We start from the raw sequence: 6,728 nt of genomic DNA, 5'->3' as shown, positions 1-6,728 counted from the left end.
GCAAAAGAATGTTTTACAAAATGACACAGTTTTGGCCAACAAATGTCATATTCAATTCTCTGGATATCTTTGTTCTGGAATTCAAAATTGACAGAAGTATGACAAAATGAGGAGAAATCCAAATGAACCAAATCACCAGCTGTTCTTCCTCGTGCTCGCTCGCTGCAAAATCCTACCTTGGTGCCCTTTCGGGTTTTTACCAAGGTTGCCCCCCCTTTTTTGTTTCGTTTTGTCTTTTCTCTTTTTTTCTTTTTTCTTTTTTTGAGGTGCCCTTTCGGGTTTTCACCTAAAGACGCAAATGAAAGAGCTCAACCATGATCGACTCAGGAGTTTGAGTTGAAGATTTCTGGCATCAGTAAAATGCACTTCCCTTAGAAGTTTAAGTGAAGGCATTATAGACATCACTTGCCAATTGATTAGCGAAATTCCTAATAGAAATACAGCAAGTGACGAAAGTCAGGACTTTTGGGCTTTTGTAATGAGGTCAGGTGGGGTGTTTTTCAAGAAAAGTTGAGGCTTGAAAACAATTTGCTCTTATGAGAGGTGAAATAACCTGAGATTACATCATTTGAAATCATCTTCAATTTCGAACGAAACTGAGGGAAATTTGCCCCAGTTCGATTGAATTCTCTCTCCTTGCATTTTCATTGCATTTTCCTCACTTTTTGCATTTTTCTTCAAAGCTAAATTTGCCCCGGTGTGGGGTTTATTGTCTTCCATCTTTCTTTCAAAGATAGATTTGCCCCAGTGTGGGGTTTTACCTTTTCTTTCGGATCGTCTCTGTTCACAATGAATTTGCCCCAGTGTGGGGCTTGCAATCCTCAGGGGCTGCCAAACGAAAAAACTATTGTTCTGATAGCTCAAAAGGGATGACTAGGGATGAAATGTTTTGATTGGAAAAGAAGATGGCCTGACTTTTGTTTCGCTCCTTGCATGATTTCCAAAAGAAATTTGCATAATCAGAAATAAAACTTCTTACACATGTCTGAGTTGATAGGTTGAGAGACTGTTTGTTCGTCCATCTCTTCAAGGATAAGTGCTCCACTCGGTAGCACCTTTTTGAATGACAAATGGCCTTACCAGTTTAGGCCAAATTCATCTTTGATTTCATCTTGCATTGGCAAATCTCGCTTTAACTCATTGTCCTTCTTCTCTAGAGGACCGGTGGCGGACCTTTTTGTTATGAACACAGGCCATACGACATTCAACTGCTTTTCATCCATCAAAATCAATCGTCGGTGACGCTGCTTTAACCGATCAGCTTAGAACTTGGCAGAGGAGGGATTTCTTGATGAAAGGCTTTCTTAACGAAAAGATTTTCAATGAAGAGCTTTCTTAATGAAGGGATTTTTCAATGAAGGATTTTTAATGAAGGGATTTTTGGCCTTCTCAAAGAAGGGATTTTTCAACGAAGGGATTTCTGGCCTTCTCAAAGAAGGGATTTTTCAACGAAGGGATTTCTGACCTTCTCAAAGAAGGGATTTTTCAACGAATCAATGAAGGGATTTCTTAATGAAGGGATTTTTAGATGAATGGTATTATCGGAATCCAGAACAGTGATATTCAAAGGGTCAAATAATTTCATCTTTGGCCATTTAAAAGAATTAAAATTCAGGACAATAATCAAATAAACAAATTGTGCATTTAATGGAAAAACTAATCAAAGCGAAAACAAGACAAAAACTTAATTGCGAAAGATGTTTTCATGAAGCTATTCACATATGCAAGAAATGGTTTTTGTGAACTTTAGTAAATAACAACCCCTAGATTTACCGAAATTCCCTTCGAGAGGGAAGATACTCGGCCATCCAAATTGTGCAAAGCTCTTTCAGGATTTTCAAATTTCGTCGTTGGAGGTGGATGCCTCGAAGGTGTCCTGGTGTTCAGGAAAAGGATTTGTACTTATGATCGGCCCTTGTTCACCTCTTTTCCTTAGCACTATTTCTCCTGCCTCGATCATGTCTTGGACTTTGTGCTTAAGTGCCCTGCAATCGGCGGTTGAGTGACCAGGTACTCCCGAATGATAGGCACAAATAGCATGTGGATTGTACCCAGCAGGCATGCCATGAAGGTAAGTTGGAGGGGGAATCACGCCTATTTTGTTGGCAACCTTCAATTGCTCATACAATTGGTCCAAAGGCCTGCCTAGGTTGGTGAAGGTTCGAGTACGGCTTTGATTGTAGGTTTCAGTGGGTCGGGGATAGTTGTAGGTGGGTCTATTTGGTGGGGGAAATCTTTGGTGGTAAGGAGGCCGAGGACGAGCTTGTTGAAAGCTTGGTTGAGATATTTGGAAAGGGGTTGTAGGCGGGTTGGCATAATTTGGGCGAGGTCGAGGATGAGTGATATTGGTGTGGTAAACAGGATGAGGATTTGAGTAGTAGGAGTAAGGGTTTGAGTAGGTAGGGTATTGTCGAGGTCTGGGTCTTGGGACAGGGTTTTGATTCCAGGTGAAGGCAGTTTCCCCCTCTTTCTTTCTAAATTGCGGGTTCTTCTCACTAGTCCCCTGTCTTTGCAAAGCATCCAACTGGGATTTGAGGGCAGAGACATTAACAATCTTCCCAGCTTTCACGAAGTCATCGTACTCCTCAAGTTTATTGACAATGGCGGCGAACGAGCATCCAGTCATGCGGAAAATTTCTTCAAAATACGGGGGATCATGTGCTTTAATGAAAGTGTGTATGATTTCGTCCTCAGTCATCGGTGGCTCGACTTTGGCAGCTATTTTCCTCCATCTCTTGGCATAAGTCTTGTGATCCTCGGAGGGTTTTCTTTTTGTTCCTTCCAACGTATTTCGTGTTGGAGCCAGCTCGCAGTTATACTCATATTGCCTTACAAAAGCATTGGACAAGTCAATCCAGGTTTTTACTTCTTCGGACTTCAAATTTGAGTACCAGTCGAGGGCATCCCCCTCCAGACTTTCCGGGAACAACCTTAGAGGCAGGTTCTCGTCGTCTACAGGCTTTCCCAACTTGTTAGCAAATAGTCGGAGGTGTGTCTTGGGATTACCCGTCCCATCGTACTTGTTAAATTTAGGGGTTTTGAACCCCTCGGGCAATTGCATATTGGGAAAGAGACAAAGCTCATCGTAGTCCAGGACTCCTTGCTTGTTCAACCCCTGACTCTTCCTCATAAACTCATCGAAACGATCAAGGCGTTTGAGCAGCTTTATATCAACGGGAGCAGAAGATTCCCCCATTTCTGCCTTGGTTTGAACAATATGGTCTGGTAGGAATGGCTCAGCAACAGGGTAATAAAAGGTATGTGGCTCAGGAGGTATATTTGAAGTGATTTGGGGTGGTGGACCTCGCGTGTGAGTAAGAAAAAATGAAGGATGAGGAGGGTAAGTGTATGGCAAATTTGTGGTGGGATAGGTGAAAGTTTCTTCGGGTGCAATAGGAAATGATGGAATAACAGTGGCATGGGCCGAAGGTAGGACAAACGGCTCTTGCTCAGGCTGTCTGGCGGGTACAGGTTCGGGTTGAACCCCGCTGCTAATTAGCTCATCATTCAACTTCCTTTGGGCGGCCATCTCAGACGCCATCTCTCCAAACTTGGTAAGCATCTCAGTCAACTGAATCCCCAAACTTGCAGTCTCGGGTTGAGCGGTAATAGCAGACCTATCTGACTGTTCCGGTTGAGAACTCATGTTTACACGACTCCTCTGGGCTTGACTACGGGATCGCGTTATGATGGGGCTTCGACGAGAAGCTATATTTAAATATTACCTGAGAAATTTTGAAAGATTGCCTTTAGATTTAACCCTCGCTTAGTTATTCCAATAAAAACAAAGAAAAAGAAAAGAAAAAACAAGAGTTAGTAGATATTCAGAAAATTCGGATGCATGTCCTATGGGGGAACCCTTTTGTGCCAAGGGTAGGCCTAGCATGAAAATGCAGTCCTCCAGAGCAGGCACTATACAATACCTGATGGATCCGATCGACTGATCGTGTGAGGAATGATTTGAAAAATTTGGCCACTTGGAGTGAGAAGAGACATTTGCCCTAAAACATGAGGACGAAGTCGGAACGGATTGCTTGCTTTGATCTACACATAAAATGATTTGTGAAAGGGATTGCCATGTCTCGATTAATTTATTCAATGAACCCTAAAGGGGAAAAAGCGAGTCAAATGGATAAAATTGGTGATTTATTCAAAATCGACCGATTTACCCAAAAATAGGTAAGCCGGATAACATTGACGATTTATTCAAAATTGATCGAATAGATAGACTTGGTCAACTGAATTGAATGAAATTGATGATCTCTTCAAAATCAACTTGATTTCGCCCTAAAATGGGTAAATTGGCCAAAGAGATGAAATGGAGTTAATGATTTATTTTAAAAATCGGCCAAATCCCTAAAAGGGTGAATTGGTCAAATGAATTGATGATTTATTCAAAAATCGACCGGATGACCCTAAAAAGGGTAAATTGGTCAAATGAATTGATTTATTCAAAAATTGACCGGATGACCCTAAAAAAGGGTAAATTGGTCAAATGAATTGGATGAAATGAATTTACTAAAATTGAATGAATTGACAAAAATGGATTGGATAAAATGGATGATTTGTTCAAAAATCGATTGAGTTCTCTACCCATTGGGTAGTTTCAAGAAATCATTACAATGCCTTAGTCTATGAGCCTCCTAAAATCAAAATTTGGCCTCTATATTTATCGTCTCAACAATGAGGAATCATTTGTGAATTTTCTTCGAATTAATGTCCTTTTACGCAAGGGAATTTTACCAATTTTGAGAAAATGGCCAAAAAGTGATTATTAGATGCTCATATTCCAAAAATTGCTTCATGAAAATGATCGGATCTTTACCTTACCATGTGCACTACCCCTTCGGATGGTACGAGAAAGGTAAACGTGCAAGTCTCATTTGGATTATATATCCGAGACATGGGGTGGTTTATTCCTAACACGGGATCCCCTAAATGGCATTCCCTTCCTAGGGTTTATGCGTGATGCCAGTTTATTAAAGCGATATAAATATGTGACAAATATGGCCTAAAGGATATAAATAATGCAACGGGGGAAAAGGTCTAAACATGAAATGTATTTACTGAAAGGTAAGTGCAAAGACTGAAATTTAGACATGTGAGCTATCTAGTGGATGAGTCACTAAAAGAGTGCCAAAGAGGCCCCTTATTGCTATGGCACATGAATGCAGGCCAAGAAAACAAAAAAAATGGTTAGTGCAGTTGATAGTACACATAACACATTGTAACAACAAGATAAAGCAATCAAAGCAATAAAAAGGAAAAAAAGGTTGGACCCCTCCCCTCGTGAATAGTGTCCCTAGCTTAGGATAAGGCCGACTCTACCCTAGGCAAGCTATCATGGATGCATGAGGTTGGGGTTCACTAATGCATCTAGACTCGATGAGCTCAGGTCCCCGAGCCTTCAGACTTAGAAACCAAGGGTCACCAATCCCAAGGTTCTTTGTCGGTGGCTCGAGCGATTCCCCAAACACCGCTACGCACACATCGTGTCACGGCTACGTGTTTGAGTGAATCTATCAAAACCTCAATCTTCGACCAAAAGCTAAAGGCTATCAACCAATAGCTTTAAGCGGAAGATTGAGTGACCCATTGGAACATGCTACACACACATCGTGTCGTGATCACATGTCCAAGTGAGTCACCTAATCCTAATAGGGTGGAGTGGTGTGACAAGCCACTAAAGAAAAATAAAAGGGATAAAAGAAGTAAAGCGTATGCTCGTATGCTAGTGCTCGTTTGGAGGGGAAGGGTCAAGAACCAGCGCGAGGCTCTAGGGTGACCCATACCTCCCAAAATGCAATGCAAGCGCGAGATAACAAGTAAACACACATCCAATCAACCAATCACACATACGTGAGTGAGGGAATAGTTGGATACGCGTGCGAGGCAAAAAGGCCCTAAAAATGGAAAATGCAAGCCTAATATCCAAATGCAATGCATAAAAAGGGTAGAAAAAGGAAACGAATGGCTAAGTCAAATGCTTGGACCCACTTAGGAAGTCCCCAGTGGAGTCGCCAACTGTCGCGCCCCACTTTTTTTTGGAAAAAATAAAATAATGTTTTTGTGATTTTATTGGTTTGGAAAAAGTGAAATTTTTGATAAAAATAAAAATGGGTCTAAATGGGACTTTTGAAAATGCGACGATTTGACCCAAGAAAAATAGTTCAAAAAGGGTTTTTTATATGAAAAATGGAGTCGCCACTTGGTATAGAGTTAGGGTGTACCAAGTCACCCAAAAAGTGAATTTTTTAAGGGAAAAAAATAAGAAACCCTTTTGAACGACTCCTAGTCCACGCAAACAAAGAAAAAGGTTCGGGAGTCACATTTGACGAAGGGGAAGGCAAGGAAAAAAAATCCAAGGCACCCCTTCGACCTAGCCAAGGCTAGTTGCGCGATTTAACCCTTATTTTCCTAATTTTTCTACCCAAAGTATGTATTTGCAATTTGGACAAAGACTAATGAATGAGAAATGCAATCCTAAATTTTACGATGTCTCTCGTGAGGTTTTTGGTCCCAAACCACATGAATTGTGGCGGCCAATAAAGGGAAACCTCATAGAGGTCGATTGATGCAAATGGTGACTCAAGTGCAAGTGTGCAAGTGTATGAAAAGATTCATGTATGAAATAATGTAAAAAAAACAAAGTGTTTGTGTGCGAATGTGTAAAGAAAGTGCATGTATGAATTTGTATGAAAATCAAAGTGCTTGTGTGTGCAAATGAA

The sequence above is a fragment of the Coffea eugenioides genome, chromosome 11, assembly GCF_003713205.1.
Source record: "Coffea eugenioides isolate CCC68of chromosome 11, Ceug_1.0, whole genome shotgun sequence".
In the NCBI taxonomy this organism is placed as follows: domain Eukaryota; kingdom Viridiplantae; phylum Streptophyta; class Magnoliopsida; order Gentianales; family Rubiaceae; genus Coffea; species Coffea eugenioides.
This window is presented reverse-complemented; position numbering follows the sequence as displayed.